Source organism: Pelophylax lessonae (assembly GCF_965119305.1).
Source record: "Pelophylax lessonae genome assembly, chromosome: 12".
Taxonomy (NCBI): domain Eukaryota; kingdom Metazoa; phylum Chordata; class Amphibia; order Anura; family Ranidae; genus Pelophylax; species Pelophylax lessonae.
Window position 1 is genome coordinate 79,903,908 of NC_138779.1, and position 22,496 is coordinate 79,926,403.

Consider the following 22,496-nt stretch of genomic DNA (forward strand, 5'->3'; position numbering starts at 1 on the left):
GTGTTACTTTAACTGACAACTGTGCAGTCATGCAAAGATATTCCCAAATAAAATTGATATTTTGAATACTAGTAATGGTGGAAATCAGTGACTTCTGGCGGGATTCCAATATAGCGGCGGACAGTCGGACACTAGTTCACACTTTTGACACTTTGTGGTAGGCATGTGCAGAACGAAAAAAATTGTTTAGTTTTTTTTCGTTTTGATTCGTTATTTGCATAAATTTATTTAGTTAAAATTCATTTAATCCATTTGATTTGTTTTTGGAATTAGTTTAGTTTATTCTTATTCGAATCGATTCTAATTTTTCAAATTTGAATTCGAATAGTTTTCAAATTCATTGTGAATATTTTTTAAATTCGAAAAGTTTTCAAATTTGAATTCAAAAAGTTTTCAAATTCGAAAAGTTTTCAAATTGTTTTCCAATTTCCAAATACAATAAAATAGACAAGAAGATAAAAGAATAGAATATAAAAAAAAATAGAAAAGAATAGAAAATAATATAACAGAAAACAAAAGAGTAGAATATAATAGAGTAAAACAGAACAAAATAGAATAGAAAATAAAATAAAAGAACAGACTAGAGTAGAATATAATAGATTAGAATAGAATAGAAAATAACAGATTAGTATAGAAAAAACAACAGAATAGAATAGAATAGAAAGAAAATAACCATCTTCATAGTCTAATCTATTCTTTTCCATTCTATTCAAGTTTGAATTGATTCTAATAGAATTTTGGAAAATGGTTATAATATTTCTATTCTATTCAATTGTTTTTTTTAATTATATTATTTTTGTATTTGTTTATTCTAGTCTATTCTTTTCTATTATTTTCTTTTCTATTTTTTTTAGATTATTTTCTATTTATTCTATTTAAAATTAGAATTTCGGGCGATGGTTATATTCGCTCTGTTCTATTCCATTCTAGTCTGTTGTTTTATATTCTATTCTTATCTATTATTTTCTATTCTATTCAAATTCAAATTGATTCTATTTGAGTTTTGGGAAATGGTTTTATTCTTTCTATTCTATTTTCTATTCTTTTCTATTCTATTCTATGCTATTGTTTTTTTTTTTTATTATTCCATTCTTTTCTATCCTATTACAGTCTATTTTATTCTTTTTTTTCTATTCTATTATTTTCTTATGTGTTCGAATTCAAATTCATTCTATTTGAAATTAGAATTCCAGAAGATGGTTATTTTTTTTTTAATTCTATTCTATTCTTTTTTTTCTATTCTATCCCTTTACTTTCTATTCTATTTTATTTTCTTTGGGAATTGGAAAGCAAATCGAAAACTATTCAAATATGAAAACGTTTCTAATTAGAAAACTATTGTAAATTGATTTGAAAACTATTTGAATCGATTCGAATTTCGTCTGACATTTTTTTCCATTATTTTTTGGATTCGTTTAAATTTGGTACTATTGTAATTCGAAAATTCGGATACATCTGAATTTCTGAAAACAGAAAATTTGTCCGAATTTCAAATCGGAATGAAACTAATGGCACATGTCTACTTTGTGGGAATCAGTGACATTAATACAGTGATCAGTGCAAAAATTATACACTGTCACTTTACTAATGACACTGGCTGGGAAGGGGTTAAACATCTAGGGCGATCAAAGGGTTAAATGTGTGCCTAACCAGTGTTTATGTGTATTATGTGTGTTGGTTTTACTAAGGGATCTGATGGATTTTATTCAATTTCAGGGGGAAAAAATCAATCACATCCCTGCGGACAGAACAGAACTCTGCTTTGTTTACATAGGCAGAGCTCTGTTCTGTGTATCGCCTCGCTGATCAGCGGGTGCCAGCGGACATCTATTGGCAGGCACCCACTGATTGGCATGTGCCAATCAGTAATCACAGAGCAGCCATGGTGGTGCATGCATGCGGCCCCTACCTGGTAGTGCCGGATCACACGCTAGGTACATTTACAGCCACTCTGCCTCAGTAAAAGTACATGACGCGGTCAGAAATCGGTAAGAAAAATGAATTAGCACGTTGATAAGGAGGGAGGGATTTACTGGGTAAGGCAAAAATAAAAGCAGATCAGACTGCAGCTTTGAAGAGAGTCTGTCACTACAAAAAAAAATAACCCCAAAACACCTGTTGCAAAAAAAGATAATTAATACTTGCCTATCCCTCTACCCATTCTTGGGATCCTCAGTCTTTTTCCAAGCTACCAAAATTTAAAACACACTTAACCCACACTTCTTTATGTAGATAAGGACAGCAGCTAGCATTAAACACTGGTAAAATTAAAAAACAGCATAAAACAAAAATGCAGCGCTTCAAACCTGATGAAACGAAACACCAGGTATATAAAAAGTCCCAAAATTGTAATTCATGTCAGAATCATCCACCACAGTGTATAATTGGTATGTAAGTGTAATCACGGTCCTCCACCATCATCGATAAAAACACTGACTCTTACCAGATACTGTGGACCACTATTTCCATAATGCACGTTTGAGTGATTAAATGAGGATCACACAGCCTCTAATCCAGGTGAATCCTAACAGCCCAAAATGCTCATCACATCCAAGGTTGAATATATAAGGAGTCAGGAGAAATCAGCAGGAGAGTCTCATAGTGTAGTAAGTTAGACTCAAGTTTATTAAAACAGTAGAATAACACTCACCGAACAGAGAGTAAAATATCACCTGTAGATTTCAAAGTAATAGTAGTGCTTCAAACCAGCAAAATGGCTGACCTTCGTATGTGACGAAGTTTGCGCAGAACCAACTCCTTCCAACGTGTTTCCCCTGATGACATCTATATGACAAAACGCGTTGGTAGGAGTCAGTTGGTGTCTGGGTGTAACCTCTGCATGCGCTGTGGTTCCATCTGTTTGCCTCTATATCACTATCAGACATAGGTATGATATAGATGCTGGAAAATAGAACTACAGTTCCATGGGAGAGGGAGGCAGAGATCTGACACTCCTGGAAGTGTTGGATGTAAAGATTCTGAAAGAAGGGGCAGCTCTGCAAGAGAGTAAAGATCAGAGGAATAGGGGATGACAAAGGTTAGGATTAATTATATTTGTTTGCATTATTTGACACACTTTTTTGTAGTGACCGAGTCATTGTAAAGAGACCCTGTGACCCGCTTAAAAAATGCAGGTAAAAATGATGTATTTTAAATGCTTACTTGCAGTATTTTTCCTTGCCATGAATGATTTGTTGTAATATATGGTCTGGGGAATGGATCTTTGTAAGACTAGGTGTAGGCAACCATCCATCCATCCTTCCATCCACCCATCTATCTTGCCTCATTTTCGTTAAATAATTGGAGATAGACAGGGAAGAGAAACATGGAAGAGTAAAGAAGCTGACAGATGAGAGCATTGGCCGTGCAGGGACCATCTAACCTCCCTCCAGCATCTGTGACAGCTGGAGCTGCCAGAAACACAGCTTAGCCAAGAGCTCACTTACGGTAAATGTGATGGAGAGAACAGGAGGAGGATGCAGGCAGACATTGCTTGTGCTGCTAGTCTCAGGGGGGAAAACAGGATTGGAATGGGATTTCTAACCTGTCCGATTGAGGTTCCCCCAAGAGGGGTCGTCCTGCACAGGCGTAAGATCATCGCCAATTGCAGATGGAAAAAAAATATGACTTGTTTGGTTCAGTCCTGATGCTTAAGCATATAGATATATGCAATAATAATGTTTCATTGTGTAAATAATTAGCTAATATGAAATAATAATAACTACTAAAGTAATCACAGCAAGCCATTGCTTCCAGACATAGGATGTTGTAGGTTTCCAGGATCATCAATGAAAGGTGCTAATGAATAAGCATAGGCTAAATGAAAATGTGAGAAATAAATAGATTTTGTGACATGAGCAGTCAGGTCTACTGACGAATCTGTCTAGGAAGAACAGAAAGAAAAAGAGAGGGTAGGAAAAAAATAAAGCCTTACAGTATATATATACACCATATTGTCAAAAGTATTGGGGCACCTGCCTTTACATGCACATGAACTTTAATGGCATCCAAGTCTTAGTCCGTAGGGTTCAAGGCTGTCCACAAGGTTTAGGAGTGTGTCTATGGGAATGTTTGATCATTCTTCCAGAAATGCCTACAAGAGCATTTGTGAGGTCAGGCACTGATGTGAATGAGAAGACCTGCCTCGCAGTCTCCACTCTAATTCAACCCAAAGGTGTTCTATCCATTTGAGGTCAGGACTCAGTCAAGTTTCTCCACCCCAAACTTGCTCATCCATGTCTTTATAGACCTTGTTTTGTGCATTGGTGTGCAGTCATGTTGGAACAGGAAGGGGCCATCCCCAAACTGTTCCCACAAAGTGGGCATCATGAAATTGTCTTGGTATGCTGACGCCTTAAGAGTTCCCTTCACTAGAACTAAAAGGCCAAACCCATCCCCTGAAAAACAATCCCACGCCATAATCCCCCATCCACCAAATGATTTGGACCAGTGCACAAAGCAAGGGCCATAAAGGCATGGATGAGCGAGTTTAGGGTGGAGGAAATTGACTGGCCTGCCCAGAGTCCTGATCTCAACCTGATAGAACACCTTTGATGAATTAGAACGGAGACTCCGAGCCAGGCATTCTTGTCCAACATCAGTGTCTGACCTCACAAATGCACTTCTGGAAGAATGGTCAAACATTCTCATAGACACACTCCTAAACCTTGTGGACAGCCTTCCTAGAAGAGTTAAAGTTGTTATATCTGCAAAGGGTGGGCCAACTCAATATTGAACCCTACGGACTAAGACTGGGATGCCATTAAAGTTCATGTGAGTGGAAAGGCAATACTTTTGATAATGTAGTGTGTTTTTATATATATATATATATATATATATATATATATATATATATATATATATATATATATACAGTATACATATATATTATTTTTTAAGCATTTTAATACTCTTTAAAAAAATATATATATATATATGTTTTTCCCAATTTTTAGCAATTTAAAAATGTAGGATTGTGATGACATGAAGCTTACGCAGGGCTGAGGACACTCTCCCCACCCCCAAATCTATGGCAGCAATGGGTGCCTGAGCAACCAGTCACCAAGTACCTGTGCTGTCATGTAGGAGGAAGGGAAGGGAGAGCTCCCCATTGCAGAATATGCCTAGTATGTCACTTTACATCCCCATACAAATGGAGCAATGAGGTAGGTAAATATAAGCATCCATTGTGGAGTGCATTAGGGCTTGTTATACCATATGTGTTGGGCTCTGCTAGTCAATGCAGTACCAACACCTGGACAAAGCAAAAAGCCTTGTTTCTTTTTATTGAGACATTCACATTCACACAAATGTGATTTTGGTGTGCGCTATGTAAAATAGGGCAGACACCTTTTTATTGCAGCACAGCACATTGCAACATTTGGATGCGTTGCAATGTGCGTTAGTTTTAAAATAAATCAATGAGGTTGATTGACTAAAGGTTGAATGTTGTGAAATGTAACTTTGCAAAGAAAACCGAATCGCATGCAAAGGAAAAAAAAAATGTTGCTTGCACATGGCTGGATTATGAAACTTCACCTCATTCACTACGCTAAGGGAAAATTCCCTTGTTAAGTGAAAATTCCCTTAAAAAGTGGGCAGTTTATTTCCCTTAGTAAGTCAACACCATGTTTAAAAAAAAAAACCTGTACTGCAATGCTCCCAAAAAATTGTAGCACATACTAAAATGCACTGCAGCACATAGCAGTGGCATGAACAAGCCCTAGAAGTGAGCTGTTGCATGGGCAAAGCACAGGATCACCTTAAAGCAAAAAGCAGCAAAAATGGAGATAGTGCTTAAATATCCTCCCGACACCTTATCAACGCGATCATGTACAAATTCCATGCCATATACATAATAGATTAATATTCCATCTACTCAGTAGCATATTTCAGATTTCCTCTCCTTTAAGCAACGGAAGAACAACTGATAATGTGTTAAGAGACAACCTTTCACTTACATCACATACCTCAGTGCAAAGGGAGGAAATTGTAACGTGCCTTTGCATGTCTGAAACACATCACCTAATTAAACAAAGCAGACGTTCTTGTGGGATTTTATACAAGTACCGGCCTATGATATGTCAACTAAAACTGTCTAGAAGTTTTCCATGATGCAGAATTTAAAGTGAATGGGTTCAGGGAACATTCATAAGCTGCCATTGTTAAACTCGTCTTAGCTGCCCACTGGTTCTGCAGCAGTTCATGCTGATACTAATGAGTCTAGAGCAGGGGGGGTCAAAATCAATTTCATTGTGGGCCGCATCTGCATTATGGCTGTTCTCAAGAGGCTGGTTATATAGAAAAAGATGCTGAAATGAGGGGGTGCTGCTGCTGCTGCATAGAGAGGTACAGGATCTGTAGGGTGAGTTCTGTCCTCCTCTAAGCTGCTGGCTGCATTGGATCTATTTTGCTTCTTTTTTGTTATCATTAACAATTTCATACAAATTACTTAGCACCACTAAATGATACTTGGTTCTGCTCGGAGGCGGATAAGGGGTGGAGAAAAGGGGTAACGTTTAGTGACTCAGAAGGAGGGAGCACCTGCACCTGTTCTCTGAGAAAAACCTCCTGCTTAAAACACATTAATATAAATGTAAATGTATCTACTCTTTATCTTATTAAATAATTGGCTCTGCATTCGATCATAAAATTGTATTATTCTCATTAATAATTATTATAATATAATATAATATAATATAATATATATATAATATAATAATAATAATTATAAGTAAATATCCAGAGCAACCCCCCCCCCCCTCCCTATATCCTGATGTGAAGAGCCCCCCCTCCCACCATCAGAAGTCAAGATGTCCCTTCCATCCCTCTCATCATAGTGCACCCCCTAACACTGCGATGTTGCCGGGAAGAAGCTAGGGGTGGAGCTGGGAAGCACAAAGTTCAGGGTCTGGAGGAGGATCAGATGAGGGCTGGAGTCAGCTGAATGCCAAGATGAGGGGGGTGCTGCTGCTGCACAGAAAGGTACAGGATCTGTAGGGTGAGTTATGTCCTCCTCTAGGCTGCTGAGGGGGGAGGGGGCAGGGACAAGCCTCTCTGTGGCTGCGCAGAGAAGAGCAGGATCTGGTGGAGGAGTTCTGTTGTCCCCTCTGCTGCCAAATGCTGAGACAAGGTGGGGGCAGAGACAAGGGTGGGTGCCGCAGCTGCAAGAGAGATGCGAGGGTCACAAGTAATGGCCTGGTGGGCCAAATCTGAGGTGGGCCTTGTGTTTAACACATATGGTCTAGAGAAAGCCAGGAAACTCACATTTTCAGTAGAATGTCAATGATGGTAACCTCTGTAATTTTCTAGTGTCATTGTAAGTTACCCTTCCCTGCTATCAGTGATCAGCATATTATTATTACTGATACATAATTATAAAAGCCCTCCCTTGAAAGAAACAAGCCAATACTTTGGCTGGCTGGTGGCTCTCAATCCCAGCAATCACTGCCAATGAGGAACTACACAGAGTGGTTTCTGATCATGTGATCAATATATCAGCTATGACAGCGTAATCCCTTGCAAACACAATATCTCTTTAGTCTGCAAATTAACACTGCCATCTTCAGGTTGCAGTGGGATTTGTAATGAAGTTCATTTAATAGTATAATTGCCAGATACAATTACATTATTATAAAATATTAAATGAATTATCAGTATGCCAATTAAAAGTTATATATGTTCTTAAAAATTCTTTAGTTGTACATATTAGTCATAGGGCTATTTTCAGGTTAACTGGCATATGCTAACACTGCTAAAATTGGCCTCAGTATCTAGACATCAATGCTGTCTGGTTACTAAAATGCTAAACAGTTTGGTTAACAGTTGGGGCTATTGTGCACAGACCAGCAGAAAGCAATCTATGTACTACATCTCCATCGTATATTTCTAAATACAGTACATAACGACACACGTGCAGCACGGACAGCTGATAATTGATCATAGCATAAAAGGAGTATTGAAAACAGATACTGTGGGCATTTTTGTCTACAGTAGTTTTTGTCTACTCTATTGTGTTTAAACAGATAATTATTCCTGGGGCAGTTAGAGCCCATTCACACTGCCGCGACTTGTCAGGCGACTTGTCAGCCTGACAAGTCGCGGTCCGTCGCGGTCCATTGATTGCTACAGGACCCATTCTAATAGGAGCGACACAAGTCGCTCCGACTTAGAAAAAGGGTCCTGTACTACTTCGGGGCAACCTCGGAGCGACTTGCATAGACATTCATTATATGAAGTCCGTGCAAGTCGCGCCGAAGTCACGGTGCACAGCGGTGCACGCGACTTCACAGGTTGCCCCCACAAGTCGTGCCGCTTCAGTGTGAACCGGCACTCAAATGACAGTTTGTAAAATATTGTTGTTTCCCTAATCAAATAGTAGCCATTTTTAAGGCTGAAACTCTCTTTTCTGGTCATATAGTGAATACACCAGTTTATATAAATGTGTACTATAACATCCATTTCTAATGTTTTAAGATCTTTTATATGAATAAAACAAGTTAGTGAGCTTGCAATAGAAATTATTACTGTGTTCATGGGTTGCCATAAATACAAACCATAGAAACACAGAAAGAACTGACAGATCAAACCAAAAGAAAGAGTCCAATAAAACTTTAATTGTTATTAAAGATGTCATATAAAAAAAATCCAACACGTTTCAGGGGCAACACCACTCCCCCTTCATGCCCCTGAAATGCATGAAATGTTTTTAGAAGTCATATTTACCAACGTTAAAGTTATCTCAGACACTTTCTTGTGAATTTCTTCTTTTATTCATTTCTGTGTTTATATGGTTTAAATACGGTAGGGTGCCCATTGAGCAGAACAATGCTGCTTCACCAGAGCTGTTGAGCTTGTTTAAAGATTTGTCTTCATCTGACTGTGCATAAAGTTTACAAGTTCCAAGTTTTCTTACACCCCACTATGCTGGTATCAATGCGGCTGCCCTGGCACTTTATTTCAGGTACTTTGAGGATGCAAATCTATTAAAAGTTTTAGGAATGCAGTATTTACGCTTATCTCTACAGTAACTGGTATCCTTTCTAGCCCCTCTCCACAACTAGAATTGCTAGCAGTGGGTATAGATAAATATCCTCCTCAATACAGAACTATAGTATATCATATTTTATTGGCATCCATGGCTATAACGAAGCAATGGAAATTCACTGTAGCCCCGAGGTGGTTGCATGTAACTCCCAAACTCTGAAATCCTTTATTTCATTGGTCTACTTGGGCACAACTGTATGGTTAATCCCAACAAGCAGTTCACGTATATCTGATGATATGTTACAGGAAATGATGAGGTCTACTTGTTGCATATGATTCTCTTTGTTCTTGTTGTCCTTTCTTCTGCTTTTTCTTCCTCTTTTTCAGCAAGGAGTAATGTATGTCATTGGATTTTTTTTTTCTATTGCTAACCAGTAGAGAGAAATTATGGGAGGGTTCGGTATTTGGATTTTATACCACGTATAACATATTTTTATTTTTTTAGAAACTATGTAAACCAATAGTGTGGCATTATGTCAAATGCGATTATGATGTTTTGTTACGTTTTGTTCATTTTCTCCTTTATAAAATGCAATAAAAAAGATTGGATTATAAAAGTTCCTAGTGCCTCTATAAACATGTTGTTCAGGAGGGTATGGCAGTCATAAGGGAACAAAAAGGCTGACTATTTAGATACAGAAGTAAAATACCTAAGGCAGACACATTCTCTTCTGATTCTATACATGTTGTTTCACCTGCACCAATTAACAAGTTCCATTGACAGGGATACTGGCATTGACTAAGGAAATGCCTCCAATGATAAAGGTTCTACAACAATTGTTATGAGGGCTTCTAATCTTTATATATGTTAAGTGTGTCCAAGAGAACTTGCCAAATTCTGTTGCTGCATGGCTATGGCTACAGGTCCCGATGGCTACAGCACTGAATATATGTATTGGCAAGGGGTGCTGGGCTGTGCTGGAGGGTCACTTGATGCTGACTGTTGAGGGATTATTTGTCAATGCGGGAACTATTGTTGCTGGTGGGGAATCTACTGTTGAGGGAGGGACCTATTGTTGTTGGCTGCTGGATGGTCTACTGAAGCTTGCTGTTGGGAGATCTATTGTTGCTAGTGGGGTCTATTGCTGCTAGGGTAAATGTATTGTTTCTGGGGAGGTTTTTTGTTGAGGTGATCTATTGTTGCCCTGAGTATCCATTATTGCTGGGGGAGTCTATTGTTGCTGGCTGCATGGGATCTATTTTGCTGCTTTTTTGTTATCAATAACAATTTCATACAAATTACTTAGCACCACTAAATGATACTTAATTCTGCTCAGAGGTGGGTAGGGGGTGGAGAAAAGGGGTAACTTCTAGTGACTAAGAAGGAGGGAGTACCTGCACCTGTTCTCTGAGAAAAACGCCCTGCCTAAAACACATCCCTTACATTGTTCCTGCACTCCATACATATGGTGCTAGGCACCTACCACCAATCGCAGATTCCATCACATACACAAGGCAATGTCACAACAAGGATAGAAGGCGCCCACAGGTAACCAGACCCTGTGTGATCGGGGCAGTCTCTGTATTAATAGTTCATAAGAAGTTCATAAGAAGTCCATATAAGTATGAAGTTCATAGGACAGGAGGAAAAGATCCAACAAGAATGGGCAGATCCTGAGACATGGTGTCCAAGCACTAGGGCAGGCTTATTTTCAGGAGGAGAAACAGGCTCTAAATCACAGACCCTGTGTGAGGGGGGCAGTCTCTGTATATATAGTTCATAAGAAGTGCATAAGAAGTCCATATAAGTATGAAGTTCATAGGACAGGAGGAAGTGATCCAACAAGAATGGGCAGATCCTGAGACATGGTGTCCAAGCACTAGGGTAGGCTTATTTGCAGGAGGAGAAACAGGCTCTAGATGACAGGCAGGAGAGAGAAGAAAACGTGCCTCTAAGTGCAGACAGTGTAGAGGTTTTTAGGTGAAATAAAATACAAGGGACATCTCACAGTGAAGTGAAGTGAGTGAAGTGAATTAAGCTCATCAGAGTCCGGAATGTTAGCGCTGGATGTCTGCGATGAGGACCGCCAGGGTCCACTGCTGCATGGAGGAGGCCAGGCAGAAGTCCTCAGGTGGAAAGCCAAGCAGGGGGGATGAAGCTGGACCATGATGTGGACCACAGCGTGTACAGATAACGTCACCGGAGGGGGGAGGTCAGACTATATCGCCGAAGCCTCATGATTATTATCAGATTCTTCCACTTATACCAAACTGTATAGAAATCCCTTGCCAGAATTCAGGAAAGAGGCTGACTCTCTGGTCACCACAGCTCTACAAGAAAACATCATAGAAAAAACAGAGGCCGTCTTCCTCGGGAAAGACTTTTACCAGACCCCTTAAATTTACCACCTCCCTAAAGTCCACAAGAACTTGGACAACCTCATTGGACACCCCATAGTGGCTGCCATGGACAGCGTTACCAGTGGCTTCTCCCAGTACATAGACCAGTTTCTACAAGCACTTGTTCAAAATCTACCATTATTCGATGGCCTACATCTTCTGGAACTATTGGATAAAGTTCAGGTCCTGGAGACACACTTATGGAGTTAACTGTCTCCCAACTGTGCTCCTGTTTTGTCGTGCTTTCCTGAAATCACCAGCGACCATGCTGACAATCAGCCATTGTTTTCAGAGAACTGGTCCAGATCAATGATGTGCAGCTGACACTGGAGAAGATGCATGTGGACAGAAAGTGGTGGTCTCTCTAACAACGATACCAAGAGAAACCTCAAAGAGATTCTGACCCATCCCCACTAACCCAAAAACAAATAAAAAAGAAGGTTTAGGCTGGACTGCAACTTTAATTTTAGCAGGTAAATCTAGAAGGACTAGATGCTAATTATTTCATCTTCCTTCCCCGACTTCTTAATAAAGAATCAATATACCAAACAGCTGTCTAATTCATTCCAGGGATAATTCAGTTACACCTTCAAGCGCTGTATCACATCCTTTGTTCATTCATTTTTAAAGAATATGTTTATGACTTCCCATTAAAATACATTGTGGGGCCGAATTAACTTCCACCTCAGTATGGAACAAAGGTAATTTATGATACCACAGGGACTACACTTCACATGAATATTCTAAGAGTAGCAACAAGCTGTCATCTGTAATTGGGTCAAACTATTTCAGAAGTATATTAGTCAAATAGTGCTGCAGAGTTTTCAGGAAGAAGTAGAGATATACTGTATGTGCAACCAAAAACGGGAAGTAGATTAAAGCTTGAGAATAGAATTTACACATATTACTATATGCTTGGTTTAGTGTACATGTGAGAGGTGTGTTCTTTAATGTCTATTCTTATTTCTCCACTGTATTTATAGAGGGAGCCACTGTTTTCAACCAGACTGGACTTTAAACCCAAAATCATTTGTTCATCTCCATTACATAGTGGATTAATGGCATAAGTAGGTTATATAAAGACACATGGTGGATTGATGGCATTAATCATTCATATAAAGACACATGGTGGATTGGTGGCATTAGTAGGTTATATAAAGATACATGGTGGATTGATGGCATTAGTCATTCATATAAAGACACATGGTGGATTGGTGGCATTAGTAGGTTATATAAAGATACATGGTGGATTGATGGCATTAATTGTTTATATAAAGAAACATGGTGGATTAATGGCATTAGTCATTTATATAAAGACACATGGTGGATTGGTGGCATTAGTAGGTTATATAAAGACACATGGTGGATTGGTGGCATTAGTGGGTTATATAAAGATACATGGTGGATTGATGGCATTCATTGTTTATATAAAGATACATGGTGGATTAATGGCATTAGTCATTTATATAAAGATACATAGTGGATTGGTGGCATTAGTAGTTTATATAAAGATACATGGTGGATTGATGGTAATAGTAATTTATATACTGTAAAGAATAATGGTGAATTGATGGCTTTAGTAGTTTATATAAAAGTACACTGTGGATACGACTATATGCTTGAGTCAGTGTACATGTGTGGGGTGTGTTCTTTAACGTCTATTATTTTTTCTCCACTGTATTTATAGAGGGAGCCATTCACACACACTGGACTTTAAACAAGAATTCCTTTATTCTTCTCCATTACATAGTGGATTAATGGCATTAGTAGTTTATATAAAGACACATGGTGGATTAATGGCATTAGTCATTTCTATAAAGATACATGGTGGATTGATGGCATTAGTCATTTATATAAAGACACATGGTGGATTGATGGCATTAGTCATTTATATAAAGATACATGGTGGATTGATGGCATTAGTCATTTATATAAAGATACATGGTGGATTGATGGCATTAGTAGGTTATATAAAGATACATGGTGGATTGATGGCATTAGTCATTTATATAAAGATACATGGTGGATTGATGGCATTAGTCATTTATATAAAGACACATGGTGGATTGGTGGCACTAGTAGTTTATATAAAGATACATGGTGGATTGGTGGCACTAGTAGTTTATACAAATACACATGGTGGATTGATGGTAATAACAATTTATATACTATAAAGATTAATGGTGAATTGATGGCATTAGTAGTTTATATAAAGATACATCATGGATTAATTTTATTAGTAGTTTATATAAAGCTATATCGTGGATTGATGGCATTAATAATTTATTTAAAGATACATTATATTGTCAAAAGTATTGGGACGCCTGCCTTTACAAGTACATGAACTTTAATAGTGCTTCTGGAAGAATGGTCAAACATTACCATAGAAACACTCCTAAACCTTGTGGAAAGCCTTCCCTGAAGAGTCGAATCTGTTATAGTTGCAAAGGGTGGGCCAACTCAATATTGAACCCTACGGACTAAGACTGGGATGCTATTAAAGTTCATGTGTGTGTAAATGCAGGTGTTTAAATACTTTTAAAAATATAGTGTATATATTTAAATATGCATCTAGTTCTTTTGTATCTTTCAGTAAAAGTGCAGAATAAGAAAGACGTGCCCTTTAAGTATGTGCAGCAAGTTTACTGATACAGTATTGGCAAAATTCCGCATTACAAAATGAATTTCAGGTGATTCAATATTTGTTGGCTTCGTTTATAATGCAAATAGTGCATTGCAGCTCATTAACATTCCCCCTAATTACCGTTTTTTCCCATTTTATGAGCCAAGAAAGATCTTCAATTCTGCATAGCCTCTTCAAATTTGCATATCATATCAAAAATTCCTCCACTTAGTGGTATGGAGTGTACAAAATCGACAGCAAAACACAGAACCCCGCTGGTAAACTGTCTTGCGATGGCTATTATTTCTCCTGGTAAATGGCCATTTTGCGTATGTCTTTCCAAGTTTATGTCAATCGTTAATGAGCTCCTCAGTGTTTGCTTTGTCAACAAGCACTGATTAAAATTTCAGCAGCATCAGCAGTAATCAGGGTACGCAGATTAACACAAACTCTTAGATAAGGGTCTATCACAATTCAGACGAATGCCTTGTTTTCACTCGATTGCCCTAAGGATACAGCAGAACAGCATATTCAGGTCCATAGAAACTTTTGGATCTGTGCGGTTATTGTGTGTTGAGCCCCGGTTGATGATAAAGAGGAGGCAACTGCTCTTTGGTGAAAGACCTCCTGAAAATTTCATCAGGCATCTGGCTCTTATGCTCCATGAAGAAGGTTAAATTGCATGTAAACCCTAAATCTGAATGTCTCATTTGGTCTTGTTTGGTTCTTTGAATAAACCATTGAAACCATTTTGTTATATCTATTCAATAAGTGCAAAAAATACCTGTTTATCCTACAGACATTAGTCTGAATCCATCTGAGATACCCCTTTGGGAAGCTGCCAAAGCTAGCAGCCAATTATAGGCAGTGGAGGCATTCTTTATCCTGCAGCCATCCTTGCAGGGCTGCCTGAGCTCATCCCTAGTCGTGAGCTGGTAACTTTCTGTGCTTATATCCTGTTGCAGATAAGTTATCACTTTCCCAGCTACTCTATGGTCGGCCATACACGGTGCAAATTTGTTTCCTGCAACCATGGTTCACACAATTCCCCCATCAACGCAGACAGTGTTAATAGGGAAATCCCTCTTGCTGCTGCCTGGGGGGGGGGGCCCGGGCAGGCAGGGAAAGCCGTCCCCGCCAGGAGAAGACAGTGATTATTGTGAGCAGCTATAGCAGCCACTCGTGATAATCGCAAGAGAGTCTGGCAGGCTGGTTGTACCCAAGTTGATTGATCGATCAACTTGGTACATTCAGCCTGCCCATTCGTGGTTAGAATCTCGGCCAGTTCTTGCTAAATCGGCCAGGATTCGAACCGTGTATGGCTGGCCTAAGTCAGGAAATATGTTCCTGGTAGGAGCAGGCCTGTAGTGGAAATGTAAAAATTGCTTTGATTTATAGAGGGTGTAGAGGTACGAGAGCTGGACTGGTTTAAGGCTGTGTTTACCTTTTTCAATAAAATGTGCTGTGCAGTCAGTGGGCCCTAGCAGGTTAAAATACACTGTGGAGTTTTCAAAAATATTGTTTAATGTAGCTGCCATACCTGTAGATAATTTGCAGCACCCCCAGAAGCATGGTAGAAAAACTCCCCTATTTTTGAATACCCCATCCTGACTAGTTTCTAGGATGTGGCATATGGTGAGCGCCCACTCCCAGTATTACAGTCGCCAGCGATCTCCCTAGTTCAAAAGCAAAGCATGCACAATGGGTTCTCTGTCCCCTTGTCGCAGCAACAGTTTACGTCACCAATGTATGGCCAAAAGGTCATCAACCCCTGAATATCACACCTGTATGGGCTTGTTGGACATCAAAAACTTTGCCCTCCATTTGCAACTACAACAGGCAGATTTTGGAGAATCTGTGGGAATTTATGTCCATTTGGCCAAAACGGCATTTGTAAGGTCATGTGTTGGACAAGAAGACCTGGCTCGGTGTTCCAAAGGTTTTCAGTGCATTTGAAGTCAGGGCTCTGAGCAGGCCACTTTAATTCTTCCACACCATACCTATCAACCATATCTTTATAGAGCTAGCTTTAAGTGGGGTGCACACTAGTAGAAAATCTGCCGAAAATTCCAGTCCGAGGTAAAATTGTACGATTTTCGGCTAGTGTGTACACAACTTTCAGCAGCCGATGCCGACATTTTCAACAAAAAAAAAACGGAGGGACAAACACCAAAATTTTTATCGTCCATCCCCAGACGATCAATTTTCGTTTAATGTGTATGCAGTACGTCCGTGAAAAATCAGATACGAAAGACCGCGCATGATCTGAAGTTGCTGACGACACGGAAGTCTAGGAACAAATGCCCCAAAAAAAAAAAAAAAAAAATCGGACGAGAAATTTCATGAACATTTATGCACTGTTAACTAAAAACGGTAATGAACGCTGAGCAAGAGAGAGAAAAATCGGAGGATATTTCGTCCAATTTCCGTCAAGTGTGTACGGCCCTTTATGCATAGGGCTACAGTGATGCTAAAACAAGAAAGGGCCTTCTTCAAAATGTCTTTACATGCTGGAGCATTAGTGGTACCCTTCATTGGTATAACAATAATTTTCAGGGGTCCCTACATGCTTAAGGCCATATAGGACAGTTATGAGAGCAAGGTGACCACATATTATTGGCCATAGAGTGTACAGTGGGTACGGAAAGTATTCAGACCCCCTTAAATTTTTCACTCTTTGTTATATTGCAGCCATTTGCTAAAATCATTTAAGTTCATTCTTCTTCCTCATGAATGTACACATAGCACCCCATACTGACAGAAAAACACAGAATTGTTGACATTGTTGCAGATTTATTAAAAAAGAAAAACTGAAATATCACATGGTCCTAAGTATTCAGACCCTTTGCTCAGTATTTAGTAGAAGCCCCCTTTTGATCTAATACAGCCAGGAGTCTTTTTGGGAAAGATGCAACAAGTCTTTCACACCTGGATTTGGGGATCCTCTGCCATTCCTCCTTGCAGATCCTCTCCAGTTCTGTCAGGTTGGATGGTAAACGTTGGTGGACAGCCATTTTTAGGTCTCTCCAGAGATGCTCAATTGGGTTTAAGTCAGTGCTCTGGCTGGGCCATTCAAGAACAGTCACGGAGTTGTTGTGAAGCCACTCCTTTGTTATTTTAGCTGTGTGCTTAGGGTCATTGTCTTGTTGGAAGGTAAACATTCGGCCCAGTCTGAGGTCCAGAGCACTCTGGAGAAGGTTTTTGTACAGGATATCCCTGTACTTGGCCGCATTCATCTTTCCCTCGATTGCAACCAGTCGTCCTGTCCCTGCAGCTGAAAAACACCCCCACAGCATGATGAGGCCACCACCATGCTTCACTGTTGGGACTGTATTGGACAGGTGATGAGCAGTGCCTGGTTTTCTCCACACATACCGCTTAGAATTAAGGCCAAAAAGTTCTATTTTGGTCTCATCAGACCAGAGAATCTTATTTCTCACCATCTTGGAGTCCTTCAGGTGTTTTTTAGCAAACTCCATGCGGGCTTTCATGTGTCTTACACTGAGGAGAGGCTTCCGTCGGGCCACTCTGCCATAAAGCCCCGACTGGTGGAGGGCTGCAGTGATGGTTGGCTTTCTACAACTTTCTCCCATCTCCTGACTGCATCTCTGGAGCTCAGCCACAGTGATCTTTGGGTTCTTTTTTACCTCTCTCACCAAGGCTCTTCTCCCCCGATAGCTCAGTTTGGCCGGACGGCCAGCTCTAGGAAGGGTTCTGGTCGTCCCAAACGTCTTCCATTTGAGGATTATGGAGGCCACTGTGCTCTTAGGAACCTTAAGTGCAGCAGAAATCTTTTTGTAACCTTGGCCAGATCTGTGCCTTGCCACAATTCTGTCTCTGAGCTCTTCAGGCAGTTCATTTGACCTCATGATTCTCATTTGCTCTGACATGCATTGTGATCTGGAAGGTCTTATATAGACAGGTGTGTGGCTTTCCTAATAAAGTCCAATCAGTATAATCAAACACAGCTGGACTCAAATGAAGGTGTAGAACCATCTCAAGGATGATCAGAAGAAATGGAAAGCATCTGAGTTAAATATATGAGTGTCACAGCAAAGGGTCTGAATACTTAGGACCATATGATATTTCAGTTTTTCTTTTTTAATAAATCTGCAACAATGTCAACAATTCTGTGTTTTTCTGTCAGTATGGGGTGCTATGTGTACATTCATGAGGAAGAAGAATGAACTTAAATGATTTTAGCAAATGGCTGCAATATAACAAAGAGTGAAAAATTTAAGGGGGTCTGAATACTTTCCGTACCCACTGTATGTACACACGGGTGAACAGAAGAGAAGGAATGGCCAGACTGTGCTGCTGGGGAGAAGTACATTAAACCAAACTCATTCATTTTCCCTACAAGAGCAAGCACAGATTTTCTTTAAAGTATAACTAAAAGCAAAACTTTTATTTTTTTTTTTTAGCTTAGAATAGGGTGGTGAAGGGTTAGAACACCTGTCAGGTTTTTATTGCTGTCTGTGCCCATGTTGCTTTATTATCTCCATTTGTCCCATTTACTGTTATCACTGAAAGTGAAGGAAAATCACAAACTTTGGGGTAAATCTTCCAATGAGGACACTAGTTTCAGTTGCTAACCCTCTCACTTTGGAAGGATTTTCTCTAACTTCCTATCTTGGTTATGAGACAGGAAGAGAAGGAAAATCCCCCCAATGGGATACAGATGGAAAAAAACCTTACAGGGCTCACAACCCTCCCTTACTCTATCCAAAATGAAAAAAAGATTTGCCTTTAGTTCTACTTTAAGTGGCAAATATACAGAGATGTGTAGTAACTAAGTAGAACTACTTCACTACTGTACTTAAGTACCGAAAGGCGGTATCTGTACTTTCCTAGAGTATAATTTTTTTCTCCTACTTCCACTTTTACTTCACTACATTTTTTCAATGATTTCAATACTTCTACTCCGATATTTTTTTTTTTGTGCTGCATAGTTACTCGTTACTATTATAAAAATTACCACTGCCAGAACAGTAGATGGCAGGTTTCATGAAGCTCAAAACATGTGTATTATCAGCGCATACGAAAATAAATGCTACTGTATGTATAAATAAAAGCTGCATTTGAAATAATAAAAAAACAATATGATGTTCAAACTTTTGACTTCTTTCTTTAATAACTACATAACACAGTACTTGTACTTTTACTTTCAGTACTTGAGTAGCAATTTTTTTTAAACTACTGGTACTTTTACTTTCAGTACTTGAGTAGCAAAATTAAAAAAAAAACTACTTGCAATACTTAAGTACAAAAAATGTTGAATACTTTAGTACTTCTACTCAAGTCACTTTTTGATCGAGCACTTGTACTTTTACTCAAGTATGGGTTTTGAGTACTTTATACAATTCTGCAAATATATCAATCTTGTAAAAAAAAGTAAATATAAATCTTTTCTAATGCAATGGAGATGAGTTCAATTTCCTGGATATATACAAGTAACAAAGCGAAAGAAAAAGATTCAGGTCCAGGCAAGTTATCTGGAGTATAATATAATGCTATTACCTACGGAAGACAAGATTACAATACAGTACACGACATGAGACCCACACCTGGAGAGATAATAGAGCCTCTAATGGAGAAACAGACTGAACGTCTTCTCTAAAGCAGATGATCAGAGTCGTCAAAGATAAACCTTCAGAGCAGCAAATGATATAATTACAGGGGAATTATGGAATCTTGCAGGCAGCAGCCCAGCCAATGACCATGAAAGGGTTCTAGATGAATTGTATAACCAGTGGTTTCTTTGAACCACTCTTAGAGTTACCTAGGGCAAAGTGCTTTTACTGTCCCCCCGGACTAATTCAGTAGTTAACCCTTGTCGGTGCGGGTGCAGTCCCACTGCAAGGGAGAATATGCAGGTTTCCTGGATTTGGGCTTTAACATATTCTCATGACTCGCTCATTGTGGTCACAGATGCCTCATTAGATGACTATAAAACATAAGCTGTATAATTGATACTATCAGGACTGTGTTTGCATTCATAGAAAAATATATATTCTTTGAATATGCCTGTAAGCTATATGTTGCAGCGTATACCTGAGCACAGCTGTGCACTGCCTTTCATGACTATGAGTGACTCTACTCAGCACCTGGACTTCCTGAGCAATTTATGTTTCACGGGCTCAGGTGCCTGTGTGCAAGAGCTCTTACCCTTTTGCCACCCATGTAACACATATGTCCAGCAAAAGGGCGGGCCTACATGTGGGTAGGTACAGCGTGGTGTGGCAGCAGAAGTCGCTCAGAGTCCAGGAGCAGAGAATAGAAATATATTGTAGTGCAAGTTCAACAATACACAACAAGCATGGTAAGAAGGCAACCCGACCGGGAGCACTCACAGGATATAACAGGGATACAGTGGGGATCTAAAGTTTGGGCACCCCAGGTAAAAATTTGTATTAATGTGCATAAAGAAGCCAAGGAAAGATGGAAAAATCTCCAAAAGGCATCAAATTACAGATTAGACATTATATATATCTTATAATATGTCAACAAAAGTTAGATTTTATTTCCATCATTTACACTTTCAAATTAACAGAAAACAAAAAAATGGTGTCTGCAAAAGTGTGGGCACCCTGCAGAATTTATAGCATGCACTGCCCCCTTTGCAAGGCTGAGACCTGCCAGTGTCATGGATTGTTCTCAATCATCGTCTGGGAAGACCAGGTGATGTCAATCTCAAAGGTTTTAAATGCCCAGACTCATCTGACCTTGCCCCAACAATCAGCACCATGGGATCAGTTGTCTAGAAAACTGAAACTGAAAATAGTTGACGCTCACAAAGCTGGAGAAGGCTATAAGAAGATAGCAAAGCATTTTCAGATGTCAATATCCTCTATTCGGAATGCAATTAAGAAATGGCAGTCATCAGGAACAGTGGAAGTTAAAGCAAGATCTGGAAGACCAAGAAAAATATCAGACAGAACAGCTCGCAGGATTGTGAGAAAAACAATTCAAAATCCACGTTTATACAAATTTTTACCTGGGGTGCCCAAACTTTCGATCCCCACTGTAAGTAGTAGCAGAAGATCTCAGGTGTGCCAACAGCATTTGTCTCGAGGGGCAGAACGTGGCCTGACTGGTTCATACCCAAATGGGCAGGCTTCCAGGTAGGATGGCATGTCCCACACAAGAATAACCCAAGAAAATCCCTCTTGGGGAGTACTCAGGAAGAAACGTTGTTAAAGCAGAACCATCAACGGTGTAAAATGCAATAAATGTTATTGAAATAATGAAAAAGTATAAATTACAAAATACACGTAAAAAATACCACCCAGACACCAAGTGTGTACCACACAGACAACGTTATCTAAGTGAGCACATAAAAAGGGCCCCATTCACACTCTCTTACATTCCACTGGTGCACCTTAAAGTGACAGATATTCCTAATTCATGGGGGAAAAGTCAATACATTACAATTCAAGGGTAACCCCCTCTGATAAGGGAAAAACTCCCAAAAATGTCATGATCAAAGAACAAAAAGGAAAGAAGGTGCCACCATGATGGCTTTAACTATTGGCCTGTATCCAGTCAGAGAGCTGATGTAGACACTGTCATATTCCCTTGGAGCAATAAATTCCACCGGCTAGTTTGAACCCAGGTTTTAACATTCGAGAGCTGACAGTTTATAATAAACCTTCATGGGCTGTCAACCACATATATCCCTGGCTTATTGACAGGGACCAAACTCCTAGAGTATCATGGGATATGGTCTGATAACCATGTGGTGGTTCCAAACTTAACAACACTATGATGACTACCACTCAATATGGTGTAGATGCATGGACAGCTAAAGGTATCGGAGTGTACGGTCTAGGGTGCATGAGGATTCCTTACCCTTCTTGCGCACCCGACCATTCTCCTACCTCTGCCAAGAAGTCCCAGTCTCACTCCAAATCCATAACTTCATATGTTGTGGACTCCAATCAATGTCCCATGAGTGGCATGGTATAGTGATATAGTCAAATGTCTCAGCTACTCCTTCAAAAGTCCGCAGCTAGCCGGCTGACATTTAAAATATGAACCAGAACCGGAAATCGTCAGGCTTCCAACTTTGGAACGTAATTTAGAGCGCAGGGTCTTCCGCTCTGCTTACATCAACGCGTTTCACATACGTCACATAAGCTTCGTCAGGATGGCATGTCCCTACTCATCTGGAACCTCTCCCTGACACTAAGCACTGTTCCTGACAGACAGGTAACCTGTCCCTACTTTAGCCACACGTGAAATGCGCGGAAAGCCCAGGAGCCAGGGTCTTAAGTAGCCTCTGCCTGACCCAAGATGGCCACCAGAGTCACATGGGGAGCCAGATAGCTGCCCCCTTGTGACCCAGGAAATTCTTCCTGACTTCCTCTACCTCTGCAATAGCGCTGTGGTAGAGTACCACCTGCAGTGGAGAAAAAAGTCTGCACCTGCCTATACACATGCAGCACATATGGGTCAATGGGCAGATGAGATTTCTGTGCTGAGAGCC

General features: G+C 39.7%; 1 protein-coding gene across 3 annotated transcripts in view; it reads right to left on the reverse strand.

The window, feature by feature from the left end:
- PLCH2 (phospholipase C eta 2) overlaps positions 1-22,496 on the reverse strand; it is a 1,017,756-nt gene that overhangs the window by 905,405 nt on the left and 89,855 nt on the right. The window lies entirely within an intron of this gene.